Source organism: Daphnia magna, linkage group LG6 (assembly GCF_020631705.1).
Source record: "Daphnia magna isolate NIES linkage group LG6, ASM2063170v1.1, whole genome shotgun sequence".
NCBI lineage: Eukaryota > Metazoa > Arthropoda > Branchiopoda > Diplostraca > Daphniidae > Daphnia > Daphnia magna.
This window is the reverse complement of record NC_059187.1, coordinates 8,471,343-8,491,748: the sequence shown is the minus strand read 5'-3', so window position 1 is coordinate 8,491,748 and position 20,406 is coordinate 8,471,343. Positions and strand designations below refer to the sequence as shown.

Below are 20,406 nucleotides of genomic sequence, written 5' to 3'. Positions count from 1 at the left end.
TTAAACACAGAGCAAAGGGGGGTCTGTCAATTACATCAGCAGCAACTGGTACGTAAAAATATAAATAGTAAATCACATCAATTCCTATTGATGTGAACGTGTAGAAACAACCTCCGCGTGTCTGTGTGTCTGTGTGTGTGTAAATAATAATTTATTGTACGAGAATTTGTGATAAAAAAAATAAAAGGCACTTTTTTTTTTTTTTTCATCTTTTCTCATTTTAATTTTATCCAAACGAGTTGACTTAACGACTGATTTCCCCTCCTTTGGTCGTATGTTTGACCGCTCCTAAACAGGGCTTCAACCGTGACGGATTTCTCCAACCAACCGATATTTTTCCGCATTTTCTTCCTTTCTTTTTAACTGTTGAACAACGTAAAAAGCCATACCCATTCGCAGTGGTATTAGAAGTGAGAAAAAAAAAAAAAGAAGCTTGTTTTTATACGTATCTATACGAGTGTGTCTATTGCAGTTGTTTTTATTCGTCGAATAAATCATCCTCTTCTATTCCTCCCTCATTTGAAAAAAAAAAAAGTTGTTTGGCACTGAAATGTTCGTACGAGGGAAAATATACTGTCACCATGTTTGGACAAAAAAAAAATTCGAAACGTTTAGTTTTTTACCGGAAAAGTGTCTCTGATTTCACGAGAGATCTGGTCGGAAAAAGCTAAACAAACAAAAGGAAAACATCTGAAAGAGGCAGGGAATACGATGCGACAAAAAACTTACGATTTTTTTTTTTCTTTTTTAAAGGTAAGAAATGTGTCATATGGGGACAAGTTTTCTAAAGAAAACAAAAATTCCAAATAGCGAAAAAAAAAAAAAAAAAGGAACAATAGCTTTAGAAAACTGTTTCCATAGCAACCCTGGGCGTTACGTCGAAAGACCCCCTCCCACTTTGAAAATAAGGGGGGAGTGTTACACATGTACGACAACCTCCCCCCCCCCCCACGCATAGTTTCGAGTTAAGAGTCTATTTCAATATCAAAGATATCGATTGGTTAAGAAAAGAAGAAGAAGAAAAAATATTTGTGTCGTCGCTGCTCATGTTGTTCATCGATGCCCTTCCAACATTTCTCGTTGGCGACATACGGCGATGGTTTTTAGTTTAGTCAGGCAGCATTTCACAATTCGTGGACAACGAAACGATGTTATAATAGATTTTCATCTGTTAAACTGTGGAATGTATGCGCGCCTCCTAGAAGAGCGGGCCCACACAAGAAAGGAGAGGAAGAAGATTCCTCATCTTTTTTGTTCGAGCGGCGATACAGAAAAAAGTCCCAGCAAAAGAAACAGAGAAAAAAAAAGATGGAAACCAACTGATTAGAAACCAAACCAACAGCAGCCACACATAACCAAAAAAACCACCATCTTTTTATTTTTATTATTTCGTGTGCGAGCTAAGATCCATGAGGCCCTTACACACATAGAAAGAAAAAAAGAGGGAGAAGACATTCCGATGATAGTACCAGATTATAATTTATACATCTGAGCGAACCGATCGGAACCGTGTTTTACCGTACACTTCCTCCGACGAGTCGGTACCAAATCATCACGTGATAAATTCTCGTCCATAATGTCTTGCTTCGTTTTTATTTCTAAACGCAATCGTAAAAATAGAAAAATAATAAAAAAAAGCCACACCTTAAAACGTGTGTGCGTGTATCGATTCGAATGAGTAAGACTCTTTTTTTCTCTCTCCACCGAAATAGAACCGATAGAGAAAAAAAAAAAAAGGCAAACAAGGAAATCCAATAAGAACCGTTTCCCTCGTTTGTTTCCCATTACGTATTTTCGTGCATGTCGAAAGCAAAATAGTTGACATTAGTCGTGATGGAAACGGCGAATGGGTTCAAACTCTTGCGACCGCTTGTGTAATAATGGGGGGGCGCGCCATTTCGAATCGGAGACAAGCGTCGACCAATCACAGTCTTATCTCGCCTTTAGGTTAAAAAAAATAACAAAATAAAATAACAAAAACAAAACAAAAAACCGACCCAAAATTCGAAAATTATACGGTACTTTACAGCTTTCGAATAAGTAAACAGAAACCATGTCCCTTTGCTCGTAACCCACCCGTCTTTCACCTCATCAAAGATTACAGCACCTCCCCCCCCCCACTCCTCCTCCCAAGAAGAAAAAAAAAGCAAATGATAATAACACGCAAGTCTATAAGCGTCGTTTTCAAAAATAACCATCGCTAAAAAGAAAGAAATCGTACCGCTGATACAACCATCATTTAGAACGCCATTCCCCGACAAAAAATGCAAAGCGTGTACAATTGTACAAAGAGAGAAAGAGAAAGAGAAAAGTAGGAAACAAGAGAAGAGACTTAAGGAAATGCAGCAAAGACGACACGAAAATTACGCGATGGGAAAATGAATAGAAACGCGCGGCATCTGTTTTTCCCCTGCGAGTTCCGTCATTCGGTTGTAACATCGCCCCTTTGCGATGCGACCCGTTCGCTTGATTGATCCCATTCAATAGTGGCAAGAAAGTATGCAGCACTCGGCAGAAGAAAGATTGGAAGAGAGACGAGCAAAATAAACGCATAAGCTGATCGTCTTCAAAGATGTGAACCTTTCTGATTGGCACCACACACTTTTTCAATGGCTTCCTTCTTTTTTCTTTTTCTTTCTTCCCCCATTTCCTCCTTTTTTTTTTTTTTTTCTTACGAAAATATAAAGTAGAGAAAGACAAGAGCTGAAATAGGCTATGCAATAGTACACCCTCCCTTTCTGTGCGCACTGGGGTCGCCGTCACAAAAGACAAACTGGCGACAAATCTTGTAGCGTGTATATATAATACTTATTGCTACACACTCTGATGGGCTAAGGGACAAGGAGAGTTTTTGGCCATCTTACCTTATCTTTTAGGAAAAAATACGTGCATCGAATGAAGAAAACAATAACGCCACATAAGAGAGAAAGAGGGGATATGGAGTGCTAGTATATTCTCGAGATGATGTACTGTATAAACCCAACACCGGAAATGTCGTTTTTCTGGCGACTGTTGTTAATTTTTTCTTGTGTCTGTGCGTGTGTGTGTGTGTGTGTGTTTAAGTGAAAAGTGGTTGCAGCTGCGCTTCGTTCTTGTATTATTATATAGTTAGTTTGTAATGTTTTTTTTTTTTTTTTCCTCTCTTTTACTGAAAGGAAAGGTCGCCATTATTGTCAATCTCAAATTCTTATTCTGTTTCATATGAAATCGTATATAAATACTTCCTTCAGGCTAAAATGTCTCTCCCCCTCTCTACAGCTCACAAATCCCCCCCACGAAATTATTTTCTATACATTCCAGAGAGAGAGAAAATAAAAAAATCCAAATGGATAGACATTGTGAAAACAGGGCGAGAAATTCTTCATTAACATGTGAAAGATATTCTTCCTCGTTCTGTTCTGTGTGTCACCCAGCATCACACAAAAGAATTTATTTTCTACAACGGTATCAGAAAAGAAAAAGGAAAAGAAAAAAAACGAGAGAAAATGTACACCTCAGTTGACAAAAGACGCACCGGGGCTTTTTTATTATTATTATTATTTTCTCTTGTTTTGTTCCTAATAAAACGATCCAGAAAGAAAAAAAGAAAACAGGGCGGGGATCAAAATCATCACCAAAAATGAATTGATCATTCGAAGCGATTAGTTCTCTCAGTTGATTTCAGGGAAAAGAAAAGCGTCCAATTCCCATTCAATTGCCATTAAACTTGGCTTGAAAATGGCGAAATAAAAAGATGAAGCCAAAATGAGTACCAGAAAGGCCATCGTAGCTCTGGCGTCGATGATGATTTCGACAGTTCCATAATGTGCGGATGCAACCAATTTACGACCGATCACCGTCTACCTCATTTTCTTCAATCAAGTTATGTACAGTTAAAAAAAAAAAAAACGTATACGTTATCCAAGTATATGGCTGAGGAGGTACCATACAAACGTCGCATTATGATCAAGGCACACACAAAAAAAAAAATTAAAGAAAAAAAAAACCCGGATCCACTCACAGCTGTTTTTTCTGGGTGGCACGCAGTGATTGTGGGCACGCTCGCACGCACCTCTCGTGCCATTAACCATCGGTCGTAAGAACATTTTTTTTTTTTCTTTCTTTTTAGTTTGTGAAACCAGACGCAAGGTTCACGTCAACGACACATTTCCAATAGATTTGGTTTTTGCAGATGTTCAAACGCAATAAAAAAAAAAAAAAGAAAAGATGGGGAATTGCTAATCAGTGAGAGCGGGCCGATCAAATTAGGTCATCCATTCATAATGGCATACCAACCAGAGAGCCTTTTCGGATGGCCAGAAACCCATGCCACACAAGAAGCGCAGAATGTTTGGAGAAAGAAAAAAAGAGAAAAGGTCAACAACATTTCCGAATTAAGATTTCATTCCCCCCCCCCTTTTTTTCTCTCTCTCTCTCAATTTCTGAATAGGGGAAAGAAAAAAAATCTTTGCAAGTGCCTATAGGTGCCCTTTGAAACGCGCGACATTGGCGGAGGCAAGTACATACGGATGTGGGTAAGGTTAGAAGATGCTTTACGCACATAGAGAACGGTTGTTTGTATTGGTGATGGAGTGTGATGGAACGCACGGTGCAAACGGGGCAGGCCGGACAAAACGCTTAATACCGCGGCTATATTGCACGTTTTTCTTCTTACCAATGACACAAAAGGCACATAATACCCCCATCTTTTCTCATTCGTCTCTTCCCTTTTTTTTCTTTTTGCGGATATAGTCTCTCAAGCTGAACAAACCATATTCATCCATCGGATGCCATTGGAGGCCAAGTGCGAGTCTCGCCAGGAGCTATACGACAAACCAGTAACAGCAACGTGAAGCGAAAAAAGAGAAAAAAAACCTTCCCCCCTCTCGTAAGAAAAAGACCTGGGCAACAACAACAACACGGTTCGTGGCGCTCGTGAATAAAAAAAAAAAAAAAAAATAAAGGACTGAAGAATCTGGAAGAGAAGGAGGTCCCCCGCTGAGATGTAGGGATCTCACCATGGTTCTTCTTCTTGCCAGGGTCTCTTCTTCTTGAGCAGTCGCTCGTTTCGAGCTTTCACAGATTATAAGCGATGGCATAACTCTCTCTCTCACGTGGCTTTGAATGAGAGAGCCAACCATCCAACTTGAACCTCAAGAAAAAGAGAGAAAATATGACAGTCTGATCATCATCGCCCCTCTCGCCAACCAATGGGTTTTTGCCTCCTTTTCATTTTCTTTTTTCCTTTTTTTCTTTTTAGACTATCCTCTTTGGCTGGTCGTCGTTAACGTTTTTGCCTCCTCTCCATCAAAATCATCAAAAGCTTTTCTTCTCTTTCTTGACGACTGCTGGTCCTGTCGATCTTTCGAAGACACGGGATTCTTCCTTTTCTTTATTTGGGAGTCGTGTTTTTCTTATTTCATTTCTTCTTTTTTTTTTCTTTCTCCCACACATACAACCCCCCCAAACGCCGATTGTGAGTGGTGGCCGAGCGCGCCACTCTCCGGCCTGTCCGTCAATCACAAACTTTGATTTTTCTTTTTATATTTCTCCAGTTTTTGACTTGGGGTGAAATGAAAGGGAGGAAAAGAAGAAGAAGAAAAAAAAAAATAGATTTTATTCTTCCTCTTCTTTGCACGTCACGTCTTCCTGTTGTTTGTTGTTGCTGATCGAACGTTAGGATCAAAACTCGAACGACAAGACATGTAAATGTTTAACATTTAACCGGCCAAACGAGGGACCACAAAGATCACTAAGATCTTTACCAGAGATCGAGTGATTGTGTCTCGTGCTTTCGCTAGTGGACAAGCACATGGACAATGTGTCAAATCGTTATTACTGCGAGAGAGCCTGACTATGCGGATATGATTCTCCAAAAAGAGTCCTGACATCCATTTGAACTTGGATGCATTCCTCAAGCAACAACAAGTAAACAAAAAAAAAAAAATCAAATGGCATCAGGAAATGCATTAAAAATAAGACGAAATGAAATCACAACAAGAAAAAAAAAATCAAAATTTACACGAAAAAACAGTTTGGAACCGGTAGTGTCAGATCACCTACAATCCACATGTTTTCCCCCAGTTACAAAAGAGAAGAAAAAAAAGAACAAAGCCAACACACGCCAGCGTTCGAATCGAATGGCAATTGGTCACGAACTGTTTGAATTTTATTAGTGGCAAGATCGAGCCACTCTGCAAGTCGAATGAATTTAAAAGCAAAAAAAAAAAAAAAAAGAAATAAATTTCAAGTAATAATAATGATAATAAATAAATGAGCAGAGAGAAAAAAAGGTGCAACAGACAACAAGAGAAAAGAGAGAAAGAGGCTTGGTGAATTGTAACTTGTCTTCTTTGCATTCGAAAAATATTTTTAAGAGAACGCGGGACGCCCGTTGTTGGAAATAAAATCGTACAATGTAGCGCATCATTTTCCAGTTAGAGCCTCTCGTACGCCATGCCACGTCCATTACCTAACCCCGTAGTAGGACGACTATTGTTTTTACGCTGTGCATAATGCGAGCAACAACCGGGGAAAAGGAAAAAAAGAAGAAGAAACGACGAGTGTGTAAGTCATCCGCTGCAACGGCCAGACGACTATTTCAGCGCCATTTTCAAACATTCCGATTGAATGGAATGCGCATAACGAAACAATCAACCAAACATCTACAAGAGAAGGGCAAACAAAAGTTGAAAACATTCGCCAAAAATGTATGCCAAACGCCCGACACAGAATGATTCCATCGTAACCTTCACGAAAAAGAAAAACTCCCAAGATCTCAAATAGTTTGAACGAACCGAGACAAAGATCCATCATCTGGCCGATGGATCGCGTTGATTATCGACAGCGTGTCACCGTTTTCTTTTCTTTTTTTTTCCCCTTTCCTACTTCTAAAGATACGAAATGCGGCGTGACAAGGTTTTTTTTTTATTTCTTCCTTTCCATCTTTCGCAGCAGCGGTCGGTCTCGCCCCATTGGTCCTCCTTCTAATCTAACGGATACGATCAGTTTCTCAACATCCTAGTAGAGGCCGCAAAGATTCCGCCGCCGCCGCAAAACACCAACATCTGTCGAGTTTATTTTCGACGGACCGAGAGATCATCAGCTCCGGTTCACAATCCATTAAACGACAGATAGGTGGATATAGAAAGGACATTGTCTCTTCAAATGAAGCTGACCCAACTGCACGCAGACGTACCAAGACCATAAGCCTCTAGTCAAAAGACCTTCCTCTTCCTTTCCAATCCGGATTACAATTTGCGTTCAGAAGGGACGATCCCACAGACGTAAAAAAGGCGGTGCCCTCCGCGAGAGTGATATAATCAAAAATGCGCAAAAAAAGGAAAAAAAAGGAGGCTAGAAACTAGACCCAATATGGTATTGTGTGGCATTTCTCTAGCTGCCTCGTTCCTTTATTTTCTTCTTCTTCTACTTTCCTATCAAACAAACGGTAAGAAGCAAAAGGCAAAGAGACGTAAGAAGAAGAAAAGAAACGAAAGAGCCAGTGGAATGCGGCAGTTCGTGCAGCACCATTATATGCCATCAAAAGCGACTGATAAGAAAAAGAAAACCTCAAGAACTGCGTGGATGTGTTGGATATTTAGAAGGAGGGAATAAGAAAACCCATATGTATCGAAGCTCAGCCAAGGCCCTCCACCCCCGACCCCCACTGGTGAGTGCTCTTTACAACTGAAATTCCTCGTATGGCCAATCACAGATTCTTCCAGGTCATTATCACTTTTTTTTTTTTCTTCCTCTTCTCCTTCTTATACATTTTTTTAAACAATTTTTTTTTTTACACATTTTCCAGAGATAGAGAGAAAAAAAAAAAAATCAGGTAAGACCAAGTCGTAAATGAAAACGACGTGGACGAGAACCTCTCCTCCCAGAAGAAAAAAAAAAAGCTGTCACTGATAGTCATCATTGAGAAAATCTTCTCTCTCTCACCTTTTCTTGTTGTTCTGTCCCTCTCCCACAACCTAACCTTCTCAGCTATCTCGTTAATCTAGTACTATCTTATTTGTGTTGTGTTTGTTTCATCTTTTTCTCCAACTCTCACACACACAAAACAGACTGAGAGCAAAAAAAAAAAAAAAAAAAAAGAAAAAAAAAAAAAAGAAAGAAAAGAAATATATATATATATGTATAAATAAAAACAGATAGATATATATTCCTTGTGACAGGACAATATATATTACCAAACGCGAAGCGAAACGCACGCGCGCGCGCAATCCATCGGCAAACGGCGCGGGGCCCGTCTCCTTCTCTCGATCATCTCCGCAGAGATGAAACGAACGTGACCCCCATCTCCCCACCGTGTCTTCCCGACCTTCCCTCTTCGTTTGAGGAGATGGAGACCCCCGACAGCGAATTCATGCGCTCTTTATAATACGAAAAGACGAAGAAATTAAAAAAAAACAAAATTAAAGAAAAACAGACGCAGCAAAAGAAAGCAAAACAACTCGTAGAAAAATTCAAAGTCAACCGCCAAGACAGACAACAAAAATCTAAATCCGGAAAAATGCAGATGGCGTGTAACACTTTTTTTTTAATAACGCCATTACTTCATTTCTTTTGATCGATCGGTAGTTGTCTCGTTATTATTTAACGCAAAAAAAGTGATGGAAACTCAATGCCTTTTTTTTTTAGTATTATTGTGAAAATCTCAAATGAGAAGAAAAAAATTGCCAAATAGGAATCAACAGATTTTTAGAAAGACGATGATCGTCTTGCGCATAATCAAAAGAAGAAAAGAAAATTTAAATTTTTAATGAGAGAAAACAAAACAAAAACCAAAAAAATAAATGCATAAAAAAAAGTCAGCAAGAGACACCTGGCGGTTGGATCACGTCCGCCATGGACCAAAGAAACGTACCTGATTTATTTCAGCGCAACAAAGAGATCTGGAACTGATTGTTCCGACATAACCCAATGATGAGAGAAAGATAGGTTCCAGAATACATGCCCGTATCAAGACTGGAACAAAAGGAAATGAAAAACTATGCACACACACACACAAATCCAAGTTGCACTGTTTTCCAGAATTCTTTATAAAACATCTGTTCCATCCATTCAGTCATCGAATCAAACTATGTGTGTGCTCAATAGAGCCCCTCGCAGAGGCACCCCTCCTTCCTACCCCCCTCCTCGTCATAGATACGAGAACTACACGGCACGATGGCAACAGGAGGACAATATTCTTGATCCGGACCGATGATGATTGATCCGCATCCGTTCTACTGTACGCCCCTGGCTCATCATCATCAACATCGTCTGCACCTACATCCTGTCCCAGAACGCTCTTTTTCTTTTTCCATCTTTCTATTCAACTCGAAATATTTTTTGGGAAGGGAGGGCAAGATTTCTTTTCAATCGCATCTTCCGTGAGAGACAGATAACAGGCAACGATTCGCCGTTACGATCCTTCAAAAACCAGAGACAAAAACAAAACGTAAATATCCGCGTAGCAAATCTCTTGTTCAACGTTCCCTAGCAGAATTGCGTTGATTCTTCTGTCCACCGCGTGTCCCTTTTTAAACGTTTCATGCGGAGGTCATAGAGAGAGTCTCGTTCCAGATAGGTAGACTTCCCATCACAGCGAATGCTTAATGCGAACGACTTGCACAACACAAACGCTCCCCCCCCTAAACCTCGTCCCCTACCCGACCAAAAAAAAAAGATTTATCGATAACAAGAATTTGATGGCGATTCTTACCTGTTGCGGCCAATAGGACGAGTAGTTCCAGCGGAAATGTTCCAGGGCAGGGTTGGTTTTCCAACTGCTCTCGTCTCGCTGACACCACACCTGAAAAATGAATTAAAAAAATTGATGATTAGTATAGTGAATAACTATAGTCCTATTCATTTAATTACACACTCGACTAAATTAAATCCTTATGACGTGAAAAATCGAATACTTTTGACGAGCTTACTAACGGGTCCGTTACGTAATCAAAAGATTAATCTCTCACGGAAAAGAAGACGGAAAAATTCACTCTGACGGGGGGTTTCAACGGGGTAAAAATAAAACTACAAAAACAAACGGATATCGCCAAAGCTTCGTGACAAGTGACCAGCGTATGTGTGTCCACTTCTTCATATCCTCTTTTTTTTTTTTTTTTTTTTAACTAATGGGATGACACACACGCGCATAAAGAACACATATAAATAGACAAGTGAAACTACGCGGACACAGAGCTAATAACCTCATTAGGGTCCCTTACTATCATCCGACATTCAAAGTGAGAGTAGCCTATTATCAATAGACACGTTCTTTTTTTTTCTTATTCTTAATTGGATCGCCTTAACGTCCGTCTTCTATTTTTTTTTTTTTCCTTTTTGTTTTTTTTTTGGTACTGTTGATTTGATTGTTACCAAAGCGTCAAGTGAAATGCAACTGTTATCCCTCCACGTTCAAGGTGAATTCTGTTCCATTTAAATGGCGATAAGAAAAACTCAAAACTTGAATTCCGACACACACAAAAAAACAAAAACAAACACTGTCACCAACACTTGACACTATTTGCAGTCGTCCCAAGTCGAGAATTCCACCGTGCAATTGTTTTCTACTCGTTTCTTATTCTCGACTGGGTTTCGGTGGGAGAAAAAGGGGGAAAAGCACGTGAGGCACACGCACACAAATCTGAAACCCATTCACAACCTCAAAAATAACAAACACCAATTTGCGCCAATGGGAGTGAAGTAGAAGAAGCAAAGGTCAAAATGAAAGATGTCAACCACTTTGCACCGTCAAACCCAGAAGAAAAAAAAAGGAAAGAAATATCTAAAAAAAAAAAGAGAAAAATAAACATAAACAAGGACGCAAAGGCTTGCGGGTATTATGGTAGTGTCTATGTTACGCGGGGTGGAGCGTCTTATGCTCGTTATACATATATACTGGCTCCCGACTTTGGCCGATCCCCGTCTCATATATGCACGGCAGGCTAGTCCTGAGAGCAGCACAGCTCGCGCCGCTCACGGAGTAAACTTACATGTTAGGTATCGATCACCGAGACGACGTCGTCGTCGTTGGCCTGGCCCGTCTCTTTCACGTCTTTTTTCCTTCCCCAAGTCCAGCCCCAAAACTACCATCGACTGCCTCCTCCTTTTTCCCTCCTATTCCCTCGCCTTGTTTCACAAATGAGGAGGAAAAAAGGGGGGACAGATTTTCAAGCAAACCCTTTTTCATGCGTCTCTCGGTGGGTCGAGTCTTCACCTACACCATCCAACACGGGCAGGCTATAAACTAATAAAGATCGGGAGGGATTTCGAAATGTTGCGCACACGAAACTTGATGCAATTTTTGATCAATGATTCTCAATGTATCGAAATCTCGGCATTACCTAAGCGAATCGCAGGATAATTCTACCACCACTAACAACATCCGGTGTGTGTGTGTGTGTGTGTGTGTGTGTGTGTGTAATCTGCGTTTGATTCGCTATCAGGATAGCGTCAACCATCCACATCGTCGTCTGAAAGTGGTGGAAAAGAAAGGAATAAAAAAAAAAAAAACTGGTCGGGCATTCCGAAAGCAAACAGAAATAAAAAGCTGATCTTTGGAATGAAAGAGAAATGTCTTTTCATCAACTGTACAACTCGTTTGTTTTGTGTTTTTTTGTTGTTGTTGTCAAGATTAGGTACGTACGTTAGCATAAGACTTGAAAAAAAAAACAAGTATCTGAATAATGTGCCCACTTGCAAAAAACAAAAAAACAAAATGCCTTTGACGCTATTGAGAAAGAGAGAAAGCCTGACAAGTTTTCTGTATTGCACACGTTTTTTTGTTTTTATCAATTTCCCAGAGAGTCAACCAGACATCAGGAATATAATAAATAAAAAGAAAAACACTAGAAATTCGAGAGACAGAGAGAGAGGGGGGAAAACAAAACAAGATCAATCAAACTTTTGCATGTAATACACAGTGAAATGTTACATTCCGCCACGTATTACATGTAAGAGTACAGGTACAGCTTGATGGAGCGTCAGATATTGGAAATAGTTGTAAACGAAAGAGGCCAAAAAAAAAGAAACATTTATTCGAAAAATGGGATGGAACACGCCACTCACGCATAGCCCAACATGGAAGAGGGACGCGAATATCGAATTCGAATATTTTGGAGATCTTTATTGCACGCAGCCTATTAAAATCCCCCCTTCCTGCACTCGAAAAAATATGAAATAATAAAAAAATGGAATGAAATAAACGAGGGGGGGGGGAACAAAATAGAGACTGTCTCGGTTTTCACGGACGCGGCAAATAGTTGGGTCGTGATTCCAACGACCCGAAAGACCCACACTATTAAGACGATTTACAACTGTATACAGTCACTAAATCGAAAGAATAAGAGAACAAGAAAACATACAACACACAAAAAAAGGGGGGTTGTCGAAACATTCCTGACAATTTGGCGCAGATTCAAAAATAAACGACGCCCTTTTAACGAGCCGTCCTTAATTTAACGGGCATCAAATTCTAATTAAACGCACGCATTTTTAAGAAACACGATCGCATTTCGTCCAACCATTTCTCACCAGAAGTAAAAAAATAAAATAAAATAAAACGTGGGTACTAAATGCGTCGTCACTCATCGAATCAAATGTCGCCAATAATAAAAGCCAATACAATGAGAAAGTTCTTTTTCAATTAACGATTTCAGATTTTAATTACAATTTTATGCATTCTTCTCTAATGCACATACGCGTTACTTCTTTCGATCGCAACTAGCAACCAACGACCAGAGTAGCGATGATCCATTATAATTATTAGAATCAACGAGGGGATGAGCTCGGTCGGTTGAGCTAAAAGCTTTTCCCGTTCGTTTCTATCTTTGCCGTATAGAAGGCTGAAAAGAAAAAGAGAGTGAAAGGGGTGGTCAGCCAGTCGACCAAGATGTCAACCTACCACTATACAAGACTTTACTATACTTCGTCTGAAAAAAAAAAAAGTACCCCTTATATACGTAGTCTAGTAAAAGAACCTTTGGCCTTCCGTGTGATGGATGACCCGGTGCGTCTCTCGGTGTCTATCGTCCACCGTGAAAGGGTTACCGAGTACCATCCCGTCTAATATCAAACTCTCCCCACCCGTATACTGTCTCTTGAGGCTTATTGGGAGCACTATCCTTCTTGTCATTGCATCTGAATAAAAAAACTAAGAAAAAAAAAATACTAGTAATGTTCCAGATCGTCAAGTCTCATTCAGATAGTATAGCGTTCCCGTCCTTACCTAATCACCATCATAAGCAACACACACGTGTCTCGGCTGCCGCCGTCGAAAAGGTGAACGTTATTTACAATCGTGTAGAAATCAAAAAAGAAAATCAAGAAGAAAAAAAAGAGCAAAAGTCCCACAAGTCACGCAAAACCTCTTTCCCAATCGGTTGGATACGTCGAGAAATCGTGTCCAAGTTGTAGGGTTCATATCAAGCCATATAATCATCCTACTAGTATTAGTCTGAGTTCAGTAGTAGTTGCATATAATATATACATTGGAAAAGAAAAAGTGACATCGTACAATGCCCGGGCCAAGTTTTCGACGCGGGACAGCACACGGCCGAATGTTGCATCAGAACGTTGACGTTTTATACCATTATATATAAAACTAAGATAGCAACCTTCTCTTTTCATATGAACATAAGACTGTGGATCCAGTTGACTTTCGATACAGTGACGGGGGAGGGGAGCGAATAAAAAGAAACCCCAGCCTATATAATATAAATGCAAATGAAGTGTATTATAAAAGAGAGTAGAAAAGTGCACACCGGCAACACTGGCTCGGCTTCTAAGCTGCTAGCGACACGCGTTTCTCTTTTATTTTCACAGATTATTATTACATTTTTTTTTTCTTGATCGCAGTGGCAAAAATTTATAGCTCGTCATCGCCCACCCTCTCCCACAAACCTCTAAAAGACCCCGCTTGGAAATGATAGACCAACTCGTTCAAAGCTTTTCTTTACAGTCAATATCAGCCACGCAAAAATAAAAAAACAAAAATTGAACGCGTAATGGGAAAAACAGAAGAGCTACGTTTGCTGGACGTGGGATTAATAAGTGGACCTTTTTTGTTTTCAATATGATTTACACACCTCTTAATTGGATGTACGCAAAGCAGGTGAGAGGCAAAATATGCAAACCCTATGATGCATGTGTGTACACCATATCACCTACTACTTGGAACTGACTGGCTTTTCTCTTGCATAACAAACAATTAGGCATTTTAAAAAAGAAGAGAAAAAAAAAAAAAAGGATGAACATACATCTACATCAAAAGCGAAAAAGGGGAGTGACCCTGGCGGATCGTCGCCCTGCTATAGTTGGATTGTTTCAGCGTGATAATCATTATTGATCGGTTATGTCGTTAAGTCTACCGTTGGCTATCGCGTGAAGTAGTAGCAAGTTTTTATTATTATATTAGTAACACCAGGATCTCTTTTTTTCAACTCTGCGTTCATGAAGCCCACTAATTTTTGGGAGCGACCACTACCTAACGATTTCACTAATTCCTGCCGGTGTGAACGTACAGCATCGCTAACGAAATTGTCACAAAAATGTCAAATGTCATCGACTTGGAAACGTGATGGAAGAAATTAGTCGCCATCTTAACCATCACGTCTCGGCCATACCACACAACCATTTTTTTAAAATCTCTTTTGATCGTCAATATAATACAGAAATCAACAAAAAAAAAAAGAGGGGGAGGGGGACGAGGAGCTAAAGTCTACCATACATAAAAATCTCAATACTGCCATTGTCAGTCCATCCATCTTGCATCTTTGTTGTCCGAACTATGCTGCACAGCCCGTAGATTGAATGTGTACATTTAATAATAATAACCCAGCGGAGAAGAAGAAGAAAAAAATGAGAAAGAAGGGCATTCAAGGGGTTTCGGCCATCATCATCATCATCGTCATGAACGAGTAGAAGGGAGAGAAGTCGCCCAACTGCAGCGGTCATCAAGTATTTGTATGAAATCATCGGCTTGGGACTTGCACACACACACACACACATACAAGAAGAGAACGGGAGGAAAAAGAGGGAGAAGAAGCCAAGGGGTCAGCGATTTTGCAGTCACGGCTAGCGGGCGCCCTCTGCTCTTGTCACATTCAAAATGAAGCGATTATTCTCCTCCTACCCTGCCATCGGCTCTTTTCGACTCGCCATTTTCTTTTGTGCTGGCCGGCACAACTTCGTCCACCCACCCATCTCCTTCAATTCACCTCCTCTAGTTCGATATCAATCGAAAACAGCAGCACCAATAACGCCACCCCAGCCCCCCACTCCCATTTCAATAAGGCGTAGGAGGTGGAATGGGGAGAACAGGAAGGAGGGAATCAAAAGCGAAAAAAGAATTTTCACATCCTGTGACGACGTCATCACGCAGCGCCGCTCAGCGGTCATTTTATTCATCCTCCATTTTCGCAGTTAGCTGTTCTGTAGTTAAAACGTTAAATACTCTATTGACAGAATAATAATAAAAAAGATATTCAAATTTCTCTCTTCCCCACGGCGATGATTCCAGCCATTTTTTTATTTTAAAAAGAAAAATCGTGGATGAAAATTGGCAATTAACAAACGAGCAAGAGGGGGAGGTCTATCATAGTAGTGTTCGATTAGCGAACGAACGCCAAATTCCATTTTCAACGTCATCCGTTCCGCCAATTAGTGAGCCTTAGCGTTTCACATCTAGCGAATTTTTTTCATTATTTCGTTCGTAATTTTCTACGCCTCTTCTACGTTCTCAAATGACTTTCACGTTTAACTTGTTAAACGAATTCTTTCGCTTTTAATGAATAATAACGACTCCGCCTTCGCCCTGATGGTTGATTGAATCGCAATCATCCGTTGATTGCCAATCATCGTTAAGAATCTAGCCCAGTCAATGTGATGAGTTTTTGCACCCATCGTTCTTTCGTTTTTTTTTTTTTTTACATCCAACCAAACGTCCCTTTAATTCGGATTCCAATTACTAGTTGATGCAAACGAGAATATAACTCGCGATATGAAAATAAAAACGAATCAAACGATTTTTAATTGAACGTTGATGTGAAAAATGCCGGCCCAATCTAGCGAAGGAGTCTGTTATTGATTCATCAGTAGACGAAGCACTACTTTCCGTTAATTCAAAATAAAAAAGGGAGAGATAAATATTTAAAAAAAAGATGATGAAAAGGAAATGCTTAAGGCTTTGCTACGGACTCGACATCATTTCATCACTTTCAGCCGCAGGCAGAATTTGATCAAATAACTTTGGCAAAAGAAAAGACGAGAAATAATGATAACACACCAGATGATGAAGAATAAAAAAAAAAAAAAAGCGGCCTCATTTACATTTAACAATATCTGACGAAAGACTAGCAAGTCGAGATCGATCAGCATTGTGCTCCTCCCGCGGCATTTCAACCAGACCAATTAGGACAGAGGAAGAAAAGATAAAGAAAGCGATTTATATTATATATACACGCACGTATAGATGAGACGTTGAAAAAAACATCCGACAGCCTACTGAACGCAGAAGAAGAGCGTCGGATCAATTGCTGGTGATTGAAAAATAGCGAGCGAGAAAATTGAGTAGAGCAACAGAGAAAACGAGCGATAAAAAAAATAATAATAATAAATGATAAGAGAGAGGAAGAATGGAAATAATATTAGCTCCGAGATAGACACAGGAAGCTTTAACGAAAAGAAAAAAAAAGAAATGAGCAGCTCAGCCAATTCATCCGAGCTCATTAACCGCTCAACGGAGCGAGCGGAGCAATCGTATATTCTATATAATATTCAAATGAGAAACGAACTGCGCCATCGAGATGCAAGAGGAGGGAGGAGAGGAACATGGTAGGAGGCATTATTTTTTTTTAGCTTCGTTTATAATGAGCGACATTGATCGTTTCACTTCCGCAATTATGACGTCATGAACGCAATTTATTTATTTTTTTCAGGATAGAAAGAAGGAAAAAGCGCAACAATCGTAAATATTTTTCAGTCGAAATGGACATTCGAAATTACCGCCTCGATAAGAAGACCTCTGGGGAATTTAGAACTACAACACCATCTAGTGGCAAACTTCTTTGAAAAGTATAATCAATTGACCAAGCCGTGATTCAAATAACAAAAGAAGATTGTTTCATCAAGATTAAATAGCGTGTATACGTTAGTGTGTCTTTTTGTAAAAAAATAAATAAAATAAAATATATATAAAAAAAAAAAAAGCTTTTCAAAGTTAAGAAATTAAAAGTTTTGGACCGAGCAATAAGTTCCACACGTCACTCGGTCATTTTTGTTCCATTTTTTTTGCCCCTCGAATCTTTTGATTACGGAAAGAATTTAAGCAGTTGCAATAAAACTTTTTCTCGTTTGAAGCAAAAGCAAAAAAAAAAAAAAAAATGAACTTTCCTGTTGAAAATACAAGAAACTAGAACTTCACTGATTGTCTCAAAGTAGAAAATTCAACAGCTTTCCAAGACAACTTGACTCGTACAACACTCACACATCACCATATCGAAAGATTTTAAATTTCACCAAGACAAGCAAAACCCAGTTCCAGCAACTGGGGGGGAAAAAAAGGGAGAGGTCTCATTATTCCAGAGTTGAAGTATAGAAAACTACATAAAAAGAGTGTGTTTATAATCAGGCAAGTGCCATCAAAGACGCAATTAGGCGCTCATCATCCCCACTAAAAGGACCCTACACAAATCCCAACTTTTTCTTCTTCGAAAAACATTCATCCTGTCATCAAGATTACCCAATTGTGTTTAACAATTACCAGCCTTCCATTGTTTCCCCCCACCCACCCCGTCACAGCATTTAATCCTCGAAAAATTATCAAACGTCGACATCGAACATTCATCAGGGTAATAAGGGCAACAATCTGACACGCTCATCCTCCCTGGACAAATATATCGTAGTTATATAGACTAGTAGTAGTAGAAGTACAGTATAAATGTCTCATTCCCGGCAGAATAATGGAAGCAAGCGGTACACACATACCCCCAAAACTTTTTTTTTTTCCCAACCTTTTCTCTCTCTCTTTTTTTTTTTCCCATCAGGACCTTTCATTCGACAAGAGGGAAAAAGAAACAACTTTCTTTTAAGTGAAGGAAAGGCCTGCCCCGTGTTGTTGTCTTGTTTGGCACAATACACCAGAGCAAAGCATCAGCATTTAATGATCGAATTTAATGGCGTCCAGTGTATCTATTTCTCACAACACCGGAGAAACCCAAGTTTGCCTCAATATCAATCTCCACCCTCCCTCTGGTTCGTTGTTCCTTAAAGAGCCAAAGATGAGAAATCACATCGTTTAAAAAGAAGCACCAAAAAAAAGGGGGGGAGATCAATAAAGTAATAACGAATGGACATAGGAGGGAGGATTCGCCGCTTATCGGACCAACAAATTCATCCCCGCCATGTACCAATTGATTTCACCATCACCATCCTCCCCTTTTCTTCAATTTAATTCAGCTATAATCAGTGAACTTCGTGAACTACGACAAAAAAATGGCTGAAGGTTTCCAATATATATTAAAAAAAAGAAAAGAAATGAAGCAAAATGGAAATGAGTTTGGGCGACAATTCCATCCAACATCCCGACTTTAACTTTCAATCAATCAATGATGGCTTTAGGGGGTGCCGACATAACCTATTTTGCATACATAAATGTATACGTACACACACAGAGACGACTTTTATGAAAAAGCAAAGAAAGAAAGAAAAAAAAAGTGAATCTGCTGGACTCAACTTCCGGACGCGTTCCCCACGCTGGCCACAACCTCATTTCCCTCTTTTATTCAACTCACCCCCTCTTTTTTTCTTCTTCTTCTTCTTTTCTTCAGTGCTAGAAATCACAGAGAATGTAATAAGTTGAGGGACGACGGGGTCACAGAAATTTCCCAAATTCAATATCTAAAACTTTATTTTTTTAAAACGCAGATCAGCACTATCAAAAATGGCCGTTCGATCAGATACGCACAATACGTCGTTATACATCTCGCTCTTTTTCACGTTCAATTTTTTTTTTCCCCAACTCACATCAGCAAAAGAGACGCTGTGATGTGGAACCATATCTTAAGTCCAGCAATGCAAGGAAAAAAGGCAAATGTCCTTCTTTCTTGAATTCATTTCCATATCACGTGTCACTGGGCAGAAGAAAAATAAACGACTGGACTAGAATTCTTTTTGTATATGCGCAGAGCAAATTTCCTTTGCCAAAAGCAGACAGCTGACTGGACAAAAAAAAAAAATAAAGTTACAAGTCCATCTCTCTCGCTTTTTTTACGGACTTGCACACACAGTCCAGTCAACTCTGAACGTCATGGAAAACCATCATCATATCAATTCAATTACAATAAGCGACAATCCAAGAGAAACAGAATAATAAAAAAAAAAAAAAGCCGCGTTGTCATGTCGCAATAAATAATGTTTTTGGGTTTCCTAATGAAATATTTAAAAGAAAAAGAAGGTTAGCAATAAGAGAGCCGTGTCACCCGGGCAACTTTTACACACCCCATTGTGCGCATGGATGACCTGGATATGGATGATGATAATCTGTACCAGCCAAGGTGTGTGCCAAGCAACTCATCACAACACCGGCTCATACAAAATTACACGCCCCCCCCCCAAAAAAAAATAAATAAATGATAATTAAAGATAAATGAGAAGAACGTAATTTCAACTTGTACAAGTCTTTCGTGAAATTCAATCAATCAAGATTTAACCAAAAAATTATTGCAATTGCATTTGCGGACGCAGGTGCCGCAGAAGACCGGCAGTCGCTAAGGGCGGGGACTGTTTCAAACGCTCCCTAGTTTGCAACTCGATTGGTCACAGGTTCACGGTCCATCAACGGACTTCCTCACGCAATTTCGGACAGCGTCTGCTAGACGGACCGTGACACCGTGACCTCCTCCACTCCTCTTTGGAAAAAAAAGGAACCTTTTGCTCAAGTTTGTTATTCGATGTGTAATCACCACGGACGGCTTGGCTGCCATTTAAAAAGTTGTAGGCCAAAAAAAGAGAAAAACTCGAAGCAACTTTTATTTTACGTGATGTTTTCAATGTTACAGAAAGGTCGGTATGGCAATCAAGAATCCCAGAACCATCGTGTACGAAGAGCAAGTAGAAACACACACCAAGTCGTCTGCTGTCATTTCCAAGTCACAGAGCCATGAATTGTTCACGGTGCGGATAAATCATGAAAAAAGCTATTAACCCGGAGGCTCTTCTCGTTGGCAAACTACAAATTACCGCATTAAAAAATTGACATCCTAGTTAGCGACGAGATGAGAAACGAACAAAACTAGAAACGATGGTCGAATTCGAGAGACTACACGCTGATGAATTGACGTCACACTTGAAGATTTTTTTTTTAAAGATTACCATTAGACCTATTCATTTTTTTTTTCTGTTGTTTGGGCGCAGAGTTGTACGTGATGTGTA

General features: G+C 39.7%; 1 protein-coding gene across 1 annotated transcript in view; it reads right to left on the bottom strand.

Annotated features, from left to right (window-relative positions):
- LOC116925172 (zinc finger homeobox protein 3) overlaps nt 1-20,406 on the bottom strand; it is an 85,835-nt gene that overhangs the window by 47,491 nt on the left and 17,938 nt on the right. Inside the window, 1 exon segment of the mRNA XM_045175728.1 lies at nt 9,695-9,784. The gene's annotated coding sequence lies outside the window, so the exon portion shown is untranslated.